General features: G+C 36.2%; 1 protein-coding gene across 5 annotated transcripts in view; it reads left to right on the top strand.

Moving 5' to 3' along the window:
- Nucleotides 1-12,714, top strand: part of pacs2 (phosphofurin acidic cluster sorting protein 2) — a 29,773-nt gene that overhangs the window by 1,302 nt on the left and 15,757 nt on the right. The window lies entirely within an intron of this gene.

The raw sequence follows: 12,714 nt of genomic DNA, 5'->3' as shown, positions 1-12,714 counted from the left end.
GGGGACTGCAGTTTTCAAGCGTCAAAAGCTATAGTGAAGTTGGCCCTATGAGGACCACAAGCCTTCTGAAGCCATGCGATAGCTTCGTGTCAGGAGCAGTTCAAAGTGAAAGTCATTTTTCACTGAACAAATTATTTTGGGTCTTGACGTTTAAATGGATCGGTTGATCAAGTTCACGAAACTGATTCACCATTTGGATTGATTAAGTTCTCGATTTCAGCCCACTCACTAAATAATCCAGTCTAAATGATTTTTTGTAGAAAAATTACCTCTCATAAATGCTTGTAGATTTGAAATAAAATGTGTGAGTTTAGCTTTTTTGTAATTTTGGAGACTGACGGTCATAGACAGAAAAAAAGCCAATTAAATATGGCTGCACTGTAATAAATACTGTGACAATGTTTCCAGTTGCATTTTATAACAGTTGTATATTTTTATTAAGGTATTTAGCGTTATTTGAACCAAAATCAATTTTACATATCACTATAATAATAAAGGTGGCACATTAGAAAGTCACATGAGCATTATTCTTCACCAATTCACCAGAATGTTAGTTATTTGGCTTTTGAACAACAGGAGGGATGTGCAATGACAGAATTTTCTGGTGAACTATTCCTTTAAAACAAGCTGAACTGGAGCAAATGGCGAGATGGATGGGGAATAAAGAGAGAGAGAGATGTGCCTTATGAATTCTTGATTATAATAAAAGATTCACAACTGTACCACAGACACATTCTCCCTCGGGCCCTTTGTCTGCCTGCTGTATGTGTGTGAGGAGCACGACATTTGACCACAGAATTCCTGCAGTTAATTATGTGTTAATTTAAAGGTCTGTTCTGTGCACATAATTGAATCTGAGAGAAACAAGTCATCTTATCGCAGTGAGACACACTCGTACGTCTCTGTCATGAAAATGACATTAACTTTAGTTTTTAATGAGCAAATTAATGAGCTACAGCAGCTGGTCTTCTGAGCTTTTCTGCAGGATTTTCCCTTAGGGCTTCCACTGCAGTGGGTGTGGTCTTTTTTTGTAGATACTATCTGATTGGCTGGGCTTGACACTGCGGGCGTGTCCCTATTGTATGACTGGTTTTCTTATGTTTGGCTGTTGGGGACCTGTGAATGTATTGTTTGGCCAGTTTTCTGGTGAACCAATAAAAAGTGTTAAATCTATATATTAATTAATACTAGTAGTGTATACAAATAATGCAAAGGCAATGGCTTGCTTTGGGGTTTTTTTTTTGTGATGTATAAAACCCCATTAAAACACTTTGAGACACACACACACACACACACACACTATCCGAGCCGTGTATTTTTTTGTACATTTTTTATTTTGTTCTTGTAAAAAGAAGGATCTGAAGTCAACGTGTTTAGCCTTTTGTATTTTTGTCATGCTTGATCTCTTCTGTTTACTTAGGTGTTAAGTGTTTTTGCTTTTTAAGTGAGCGTATATGTGCGTGTTGAGCGTTTTGACGAGAGATACTTAGCATATAACCACATCTAATTTTGTGACCTCTGTATGTTGTGGGGCAGTTGTCGGCTCTTAGTGTTTGTGGCGGGCTGAGACGTAGATCAGCAAGCAGCTGTTTCGAATGCAGTTTCAAGCCGTTGATCTCTCTTGATGTTTGATCGTGTCAGATAATAAGAGGATGAATGAATTTGTATTGAATGGCAAGAATCGTCATCATTCAGATTACGCGCTGCAAAATAGGTCAAAACGCATCGAGTCTGAAGCCTGTGTGACTGTTGTGTGTTATGGCAGTTTTGATAGATTTAAAAGAGCTTAATATTAGCTCACCGTAGCTGCCATAATCCTCACATTCAATTAAGCTGTCAGAGCGGACACATTCAGACTGGTTCAGTCCCGCCGAAGTCAGTCAGAGGCCGGTGGAGTGTGAGAAAACAGAAGGTAACGAGCGCCGCAGGACACAGAAATGTCAACTACGAATAAAATGGCTACAGCTGAAAAGCTTCTGTTGTGTTACTCATTCACTTGTCAGTCCAGGATGTGAAGTGTGTTGATTTTTAAATGCGCGTAATATGATGTTTTGAGCTGTTGTTATTGGTAACAATGAACTAAAACTATTAAAAAAACGTGTTTGCTAATTGAAACGAAGCCCAAATACTGAAACTAAAATGTGAATAACAGGTGAAGTTGACTAAAGGTACAGCCGAAGTAAAAGCTAATATTAAAACATACTGAAATGTACATTAAAACTGAAATGAATAGTGAAAAGCTAATTCAAAATGCTATAATAGTGAGGTCATTAGGTTTTTGGAGGTTATTCTCTCATCTTGGTAAATTTAAAATGCTCTTGTTCTTTTAAAATGTCCTCCAATAAGTCTTAAAATACCATCTGCTAAAACGGTGCTCCCAAAATGGCTTGTTTCTGACATCAGAAACCAAAACTTATTAACACATGGCTGCCCACATTTACACATCAACAACGCCTATTCAGTGTGGAGCCTGGCCTGTCCAGTCACGTTGAGGTAATACTGAGGGAGCAGCAAAGGTATTATTAGTCATAAACACCCATAAATGCGTTTACGTTCAACGATAGATGTCAATAGCAGGTTTTAAAATTCTATACTATTTTGTATAAATAAAAAAAATGAAGCATTACAAGCTAAAATCTTTAGGCATCACAACATTATAAGTTAACGGATATCAATTTTGTGATTCGATAGAAATTACATTTCATAGTTTTAAACGATTTAATGTTTTTACATATTAATTTTAAGCGAGTGTTGATGAAAGGATATTCTAATAGCAAAAGTAGGCCTATTGGTAGCGCTTTACAAAAGTGAACACCTATTCACTATTAACTACGACTTTTCCCTCAATAAATTCTTAATTTGCTTTTTATTAATAGTTTTTTGTTAAGGTACTTAAGTTTAGGTATTTGTGTAGGATTAGGGATGTAGAATAAGGCAATAATATGCGCTTAATCGTTATCTAATAAATGGATAATATTCTAGTAAAATGCATGTTAATAAGCAGCTAAAATAAACTGGCCTATTAAATGTCCAGATTGAACTAATAAGTAAAATCACGTTAACCAGCAGGAGCTTAAATACAAACTCATTCTTATAATGTCGCTGTGCTGCTGACTGTGTGCACGACCCCCTTATAGTCCTTTGTAATTTCTGAAGTGGGCATCGGTTTCCCTAAAACAATAGAAATCTCTCTGTCTGATTGAACAGGCTGTGCTAGGCTGTCATATTTGTGTGTGTTGGTGGAGTGTGTGCTGCGTTCTCACCCAGAGGGAAGAAACAGTCGTGTCTTTGTCTTTAACTCACCCACAGCCATTCTTACACACACACTGACAGGAGCAGGGTAAATAGGCGTATTGTTTATATGGTAAAGCGCTGTTTTGTCTTGGAGCGTTTTGTTGTGTATTTTGTGTACGTTCTTGATTCGGAGGGATAGCAGATGCTTCTACTTGAAATCTCTTTTAACAGGACAATGAATGACGGTGCAGGTCTTTTATAGCACACGGTCTAAGGCTGTCCGTCAGTGCCTGTTATGGCGCTGTTCAGTCATGATGGCTATTTTGTAGGTTAACCTGGAGTAATTTGCGGCGTTCCCTAAGGAATTTTTTTACTGGGTTTTTAGAATAGTGCTCCTCAGTGGGTAAAAATAAAGTATCTTTTGATTAACTATCACAATTTATTCAGTAAGGACATTTTAAATTGATCAAAATGAACAGGAAAAGCATTTGTAACGTTACAAAAGAAATGCATATTTCATTTGTAATTGTAACCTTTTATCCAAAAATGCAAAAAGGGACAGTTAACCCAAAAATGTAAGTTCTATCATTTATTTACTCATTAATTAAGATATTTTTGATGAAATCTGAGAGCTTCCTGACCCTGCATAGACAGCAATGCAGCTACGCTGTTCAAGGCCCAGAAAGTGAGTAAGGACATCATTAGTCCACGTGACAGCAGAACTCTGGCCTTAATTTTATGAAGTTACAAAAATACATTTTGTGCACAAAGAAAGCAAAAACGACAACCTTATTCAACAATTTCCTCTCTTCCGCGTGAGTCAGTCAGTCTTTGTCATGCATTTACGAGAGTACCATTATGTGTGCGATTTAAGTTGTTGAATAAAGTCATTATTTGTCTTTTTTAATGATGTCTTTACTACCTTTCCGGGCCTTGAACTTTGTAGGACTCTTAATGCAGGGTCAGAAGGCTCTCAGATTTCATCAAAATATCTTAATTTGCGTTCTGAAGATGATCAAAGGTCTTCGTAAGGGTTTGGAATGACATTAGGGTGAGTAATTAATCACAGATTTTTCCTTCAAGAATATCCTTTCTAGCATCACAACATTTTTTTACACTGATAATAATAAAAATATGTTTCTTAAGCATCAAATCAGCATACTGGAATTATATCTGAAGGATCATGTGACTGAATGCTGAAAAATCAGTGTTTTCCATCACAGGAATAACAGTTATTTTAAATTGTAAAAATGTATTAATATGACTGTTTTTTGTAACATTTTGGATTAAAAAAGGCAGCTGTGGTTGCCGGAATCTGATTGTAAAAAATCTGATAACAGCGTTTTAGGTTTTATGGTTTTACATTAAATTTACAGTTAATTAACAAAATTGCATTAACTGACATAATGTTAATACACCAACCTATATGTACTGAAATCTGTTTTGTACTCATCACAAGCAGCTTTTAAATATGAACATAGACAGAAGGTGCGCAGTGTCATTCACACAAGCACTAAACACTATCAAGGTGAGACTCATTAAACTGAAATATGCAATAAACATTAATTTAACAGCATTACTTGTAAAATACAACCCTTATGAATATAACTGATAAGAAAAAACTAAGAAGAAACATGGTTATTTCAAAGAAAAAAACATCAAATTCAAACTAAATTTGAAATGCAATGCAGTTTGCGTTTTTTTCCCGGTAAAATCTACAGGATTTCAGGTCTTTACTGTAGCATTTTTTTACAGTTCTTTAAATGTTAAAATCACAGTCATTTTTACAGTGTGTGTGTATATATATATATATATTGATATATATTTTTATTTTATATTTATATTTGTTTATATTTATATATATAAATATAAATATAAATAAAAATATTATATATATATATATATATATATATTATATTATTATATTATTATTATTATTTATTTTTTAATATAAATATAAAATGTGCCTATATATCTAGAATTTCTCTCTGCATATGGCAGGAAATGAATTGACTTCTTGAACAAACACACACTGACACAGCTATCTGCTTACTCAGCACTTACAGTCAGATGGGGGGTAGGTGTGTGTGTGTGTGTGTGTGTGTGTGTGTGTGTGTGTGTGTGTGTGTGTGTGTGGATTTGCACTCTATTTGTGTTTGGTTCTCATTCCTTCAGATTCCAGTCTGGTCCTCTTAGTCTAAAGATTTGTTAAATAGGACTATGACATAAAGACGCACACAAACACACCTCCTATCAACAGAGATGTCTCATTTTACACCTGCATCATATAAAATCACCACACAGAAACATCAGACACAGTTCACCAGGTTCTGTGAAAACAGCCTACAATGTGGTATTTGATGTTTTTTTAGCAGAGCTGCTGTCTGCATTTGTTAATTATTTGCATGTGGTCCAAAATAAAGCCAGTAATCCTGCTTCTCGTCTGAAGAAAAGAAAAGGGCCAGGAGTTTTTGGTGCACTGTTCCTTAAGTCACCTAGATGCTTCTATAAAACAAGTTCCTTCATTTGCATTGAGATTTTTGTGCTGAAATTCTTTAGGTGGATTTATTTTAAACTCTGTTGATCAAAGCTCTTTGTAAAGACTTATCATCAACATCACCGTGAGGTCCAGAGATTCAGAAGATTCCAGAGCAAAACCGGCATCTGAGCACACCCTGAAGAACAGATGCCTTACACCCCGGGGATTCTGGGAGTCTGCACACCAAAGACAAAAATAGCTGGTTTGTGGACCATGACCTGCTCTTTCCCAGAAGCCCCGGTGTGAGCCAGCAGCAGTAGGGCTTTGAATTATGGTTATCAAGAATGCAAAACTAGCACGAACATCCCGATCACATGTGCATGACCACACGGCGGTGGAGCACGTCGGTTTTGGGTTTAAATAAAGCTGTGGCCAACGTGAATTCTTCATTCCCGATCATCGCAGGTGTGTCTGTTTGTTGTGCAAAGACAAAAAGTAACACGGTGTTCAAACTAACACTGGAGATGAAAACGATGCACTGGAGATGAAAAGGATGTACAAATAGAACATATCAGTTCACAATTTTATGTCAGCCGCACTGTTTTCTGTTCTGCATTTCAGATCTGGTATTTTGCTAGTCTCTCATGTAAAGTGTGGGGATTTTAGGCAGGAGGGTTGGGCCATGATGGTTAACTAACTTTCCAACTACTGACTAGGCACTTATAATAGCATTTTATAGCTATACTTATTCAGATAGATGTCTTTAACCGCTGTGTCGCATCTCATACTGTTTTTATTGTCCTGGCTGCATTATTTGATTGAAATGATAATCATTTAATAGATTTTAAAGTGTAATTTATTTCTGTAATGGCAAAGATGTCTTCAGTGTTGCCTCCCTTTTAGAAAAATAGTTTATATGTAGATCTTGTGCTGAGGAAACGTTTCTTGTTTTCACTGTTGAAAATGTTTGTGCTTCGTGTATTTTTTCCCATGAGGTATATTTTATGTCATCATGGATATCTTGGCAGAACTCGTAGTGAATTGTGAATAGAATAGCTTTTGTTTAAAAGAGAGCTATTCAGCATTCTTGCTTATTAAGTGTTAAAAACACTTAACAAAAGTAAAGATGGTTTGGCAATATAGAATACAAAGATGTTTGTTTTTCGTTTATCAACATCTATAGAAATAGCATAGCATTTGTTCAGTGAACATAATTTCTCTACTTATTTCACTTTTAATATTAAAAGATAAAAGATGTTTTATCACCAGTACTGACGTAGCCACAGATTAGCCCACAACGTTGCTGGTTTTTAAACGTCACTTTGATATTTTCTTATCTAACGTGATGATATTAAAACATCAAGTGTGCCACAAGTGCTTGTCATTATATACATACGTGCATTTCTGTCAGCCACATATAATGTTTTAAACATAAAGACTTGCAATGTGCTACAGGAAAGGTTTCAAGCAGGAACAACTACAGTCTTGTGTTTCTAATCAGCATTTTTCTGTGTGTGTGATTCAGTGAGAAAGCAGGAAAATGTAGGTCAGTTGTTTTTTTACAAGGGAAGGAGATGCATGTGCATGTTGACTCAAATGTTTTCAGCATGTGTTAGTCTTTAACTGCAGTTTGCTGGAAGTCAACATGCGCGCATACACATCTGCAACTAATGAGCTGAATGAGGCCAAGCGAGTGTGTCCAGAGAAACGGTTGCTTGTGCTCAGGTGAAACACAGGGGGATTGTTTGCATCGGTTTATGTTCTCCTATCTCCATTAAAGGCTTAGTTTAACTCGATCTCTCCTGTCTGTCTGTCTGTCTGGGTTAAGAGGATCAGTGGTCGTTTGTTCCGTCTCTCTGTCATACACAGGTCAGGGACTCCTGTAATCTCACTGGGGGGGGGGATAAATTCAGATCTACTGTGAGTGAATTGGTGTTTGTATAGCCCATATCGCTCTCTCACGCACACACACGGTTTTATTGCAGTCGTTGGAACAGATTACAGTTGCAGGTTATCTCGACTCTCTGCTCCAGTTTTGACGGCCTTTGAAGTTCGAAAAAACACAATTCAGAGTTTCCGATAAATAATGTAGAAAATGTCAAGCGTGTTCGTGGTTTTCTCGGTAAAAAGCGTGGTTTATCCTGAATTGGTATGCAGTGGGATCCAAACATCTAACCACTAGTGCAAATGCTTCTATTTTGCATTTGTTTGTAATTTAACACTACATTTTAGTTACAAAAAATACATTATCAGCAGAATATAACATTTGAGTATTTGGTTTGCCCACATTTTACATTTGTGATCCATTTTCTCCAGCATGATTTGAGATCCAAAGAACGTCTTGTTTCAACGGAAACAAGAACATCTTGACCTTTTGTACAAATGAGTTCAGTGACACACATCTGCTGAGATTACTTATACTCTACCAGTCAAAGTTTTTGAACCGTAAAAGTTTCAAATGTTTTTTAAATAAGCCTTTTCTTTTCACCAAGCCTGCATTTATTAGATCCAAAATACAGCAAAAGCAGTAATGTTGTCAAATATTTTTACTATTCAGATTCACTGCTTACTGTTTGAAAATACCTTTAAAATGTAATTTTGTTTGTGAATTCAAGGTAGAATTTTTAGCATCCTTACTACAGCCACATGAGCCTTCAGAAATATTATTCTGATATTCTGCCTGTCTAATATTCTGATTTGTGGTGAACAATAATATTTACTTTCTTATTTCTTTAATGACAGTATTTTTTTTTCCTTCAGGTTTATATGAATAAAATAAAAAGTTGGTCTCAGATGTGTGCATGATTACACATAAGTCAAAAACAGACAAGACAAAAAATAACATAGGACATACACATTGCTTAGTGTGTGTGTGTGTGTGTGTGTCTTCCATAATTTACACTAAGGAGTATTCAAGCCTTTGAAATTGAGCTAATTAGGGCCAAGCTGACCTTGTTAGAATAGTGTGTGAATGTGTGTGTGTGTTTTTAGCTTCTACAAGTAAATGTAGGTCAGGTCTCTGGGGTTTACTCACTTTCAGACACATGCAGAATATTTGGACCAACTTTCTGATGAGATCACATGAATGCGAGTCCAGCATGGAAACTGCCCTTTAAAACACTTGTAATACACACATAAACAGTCAACGTGTGTTAGCTTTGAGGCAGTCTTTGCTAGTGTACTTCTACATTTTTTGCCAATTCGTGAAGTTAAAACCCGCTGCCTCTTCAAGGAAAATAGACTCCAAATATTGATGACTCATCCTGCACTGCTTTATTTTCTGTCCAATCAGATGCTCTCTAAAGTGTGAATGTCCCCACCCATCACACTATTTGCAACGGTTTAGAAAACAATATAGCTTATGGCAGTGCTGTAAATATATATATGAGAATATGTCCATCACACCAGCATAAAATCTGAAATATATCTCAGTGTATCTTTATTACCTTTTTTTGTCCCAGCAAATTGTCCTGCTTTGATAAGAAATGCATCAAACTCAGGTTAAAAGTTAAAAGTGTGACAAACTAACAAACAAACAAACAAAAAAAAACACACAAACTCACCTTTTTTTCCCCATGGGTTCAACCTGGTGTGTAATTAATTATTAATTACTGCTATTTTGTATTACTGTTATACTATTATAGTATTTACTAGTATTTTAATTAGCTTTTATTTTGATATTTACAGTTTAAATTAAAATTTCCCAGTTTGTCATTTTAATATTTAGCACTTCAGCTGAAACTTATTTGTCTAATATTTTTACTTAGTTTATTTCAGCTTTTTTTAATAAAGGAAAACGATTTTTAACGGTTTAGTTTTTGTTAACGTCATGCCATTGGCAAAGGCAGTGTTGTTATGGCATCAAAGTCACACACATAAAAAAAAAACAGCTTGCAGTGTAGTTTGCTGCCACTAGTGGAGGAAAAAATCATACGTCGTAAATTATAAGGCATTTCTGTGTATGTAGTGGACATAAATGTTCTTAAATGTTGTCAGAGCTGCATTTTCGAGGGTGTAAATCTACCGGCAGTGAGTTTTGCAAAATGTTGGTGTCAGCTCTTATGTGTACTAATGCATCGGCTAATCCCGGTGTACTGTCCAGGCCCGTAACCTGAGCACGGTTTCACCCCTTAGCACTGCCCTTTCAGACTTACAGTTACAGTAGATGTCCGTGTAACTTGAGTCAGGAGTGATGGAACCTCAGGGTTTCTGATGAGAAACGAATGAAATTGATTTTGCTCTAATTCCCTCTGTGCTTTCAGAGTCTCTGCAGCATCTGCCAGAGTGAAACACACACAGCCTCTGAAGGAGAGTGTGTGTGTGTGTGTGTGTGTGTAATGGAGCTGTGATTGAGTTTGGATCCAGCTGAGTGGAGTGAGACACGTTTATCTTTAACTCCAGAGTGGATGAAGAGTCTCTGTTCTCCTGCGAGAGGTCATTGAGGGCTGTCAGATCTTTAAAGGAGGTTATACATAGTTATTAGAGGGGTTTGATTGACGCGAGTGTGTGTGCAGTGAGAGACACAGAGCGCGCGCGCACACACACACACACACACACACACACACACACACACACCTCACACCACACGACACCAGCTGAAATAATCAGCCTTTGTACTGAGAAAACAGAACATAAAATTGTGTGTGTGGCCATTGTTTCCTGTCGTGTTTGGTGGTGGTCTCAATAATCAACCTCTGACACAGCTTCCACTGAAAATGAATTATTATAATAATTACTACAGTGTTTTGACAGTTTAAACCTACAGTGTGTAATTTGTTGAATGTGCGTTTAGCTTGAAATATGGCTACGTTTTATAGGGCCAACTTAAACCAAATTTAACTGCAAAATCACATTGCATTTTGTATTTTTTCATTATAATTAAGTAGATAAGCAATGATTATCTTTAGTCTACTACAATTTTACGTTTTTATTCCCATTACTGTAATTGTGAATTAAATACAAAATGAAAATTATTAACATAAAATACACGTAAATAAGAAGTCATGACACATGACATTATATGCTATATTGTAAATAATTAATGCTAATTTTCATTAAGGAAAGTTATGCCTAGACAGAAAGATATATTTATAGATAATATACAATTAAATTTGTGAGTTTTTAATTTATGTTACTGTGTGTATGTAAAGGATTTTAGGTCATTAGCTGCAAGCACAATAATGAAGCATTACCTTTGTTTTTGGTTTTTTTTTACGGTTGCAAAGAAAATAATTTTTATTCTGTGTTAGTGTGTATGTGAGAGAGAAATGCGTGCATGTTCAGTCTGCTCAAAACCATTGTCTGTTTCTTTGTTGCGGTCAGAGTTAGCATGCTAATCGCTCAGGGAAGAAAAATGGCTTTTGTTTGTTTGTGTGTGTGTGTGTGTGTGTGTCAAAGTGAGAATGTTGTGTGAACAATACCAGCCTTCAGATCACTCAAGAGATTGTACTGTGCCTCTCTCTTTCTCTATTCCTTGTCCTCATAGTACCTGGTATGTGATTTGAATATATAAAGTGTTTCTCATTAATATTCTATGAGGTGCATGCATATGGGTCCGTTTCCATTGGCTTCCATCTCTGTACAAGCTGCTCTAGGGCCTCTAGGGGCCTCTCCGGTCCCTTGATCACTTCCCACTGCGACATTCCTGACAATACTGACTCATCTCTGCTCCGGCTCTCTCCCTGCCTGACTGACGTTATCTCATTCTCTCTCTGTGACAGGATTCTCTTCCTCCACAGTCAAGTGCGTGATGGGACATTTTACTTAAAAAAAGAAAAGGAAAAAAAATCTGTCATTTATTTTACCTTTTCGTTCCAAATCAATAAGACCACAAAAGGAAATCTAATACTCACTAAATATGTTAGTCAAGCACCTTAAATTACAAAAATCACCCTAAAAGCATCAAAAAATGATATTACAGTGTCCTTATTTCATTTATTAGCTTTGTGCGATAATTAAATGGAATTCTCTTACAATCTGAATATGCACATAAATTTGTACTGATTAATTTTCGGAGCTTTGGCTAAAGGGAAGATTATCAGCCAATAATTATAATTATTTTTTTGGTCTTCTAATCCTTTAATTCTGGAAATGTTTGGCTCTGCTGATACAAATGTGTGAGTTAAGATTGTTTATTTGTATTGTCGCCGTATGTCTCTCAGCGCAGTGTTGAGGTTTACTGCAATGTCAGAGCGAGGGTGTGTGTTTATTATGTTTCAGTGAATTGTTTTTGGCTCATTTGAACGGTTCCCGTGCCTGACATGACAGACACTCAATGGAACGTTTCGTAAACGGTTTCGTACGCAAGTTTCCAGAGCACTCAAATCCCCGAACCCCACTTTAGCAATCCCGTGAAGTCCAGCTGTTTTCTGGACTCATCTAACCAACTTGAAAGCTGCTGTGGGCCTGTTTTCAGCTTGATTCAGTTTTGTAGAATTTCTCCCGGCTGAGATTTAGAATTTAGTTTGGCAGTAGTTGTTTTTAGGAAGATTGAGTTTTCTTTGGAAATTGAAGGTTCATACCGTTCTTTACTGATAAGAAGCTCAGGATATAGAAAACAAGATTATCAACTCACGTCCTGTTACAGGAGCAAACATATGGATCACATTCCCAAACGTTTACTGATAAACAGCAGCTGAGTGCCTGTTTGTAAACCAACTGCAGAGTTAGTTGTGCTGGTAGTTTTTTCACATCCTTGTTATAAAGATTGCTTCTCCATTAGCCCAATGATATGTGTACTCACTAGTGCTGGTAAACATTTAATTGCATATACTATAATAATAGTATATGTGTGTGTGCTGTGTATATTTGTTATGGATATATAAATACGCACACGTACAGTATATATTACAAATATTTTTTCTATTTTAATATACTTTAAAATCTAATTGATGAAAAGGTGAATTTTCAGCATCATTACTCCAGTCTTCAGTTCACATGATCCTTCAGAAATCATTCTAATATGTTGATTTATAAACAGTGCCGAAACTGTTGTGCTGCTT

This window comes from Puntigrus tetrazona, chromosome 13 (genome assembly GCF_018831695.1).
Source record: "Puntigrus tetrazona isolate hp1 chromosome 13, ASM1883169v1, whole genome shotgun sequence".
NCBI lineage: Eukaryota > Metazoa > Chordata > Actinopteri > Cypriniformes > Cyprinidae > Puntigrus > Puntigrus tetrazona.
This window is presented reverse-complemented; position numbering and strand designations above follow the sequence as displayed.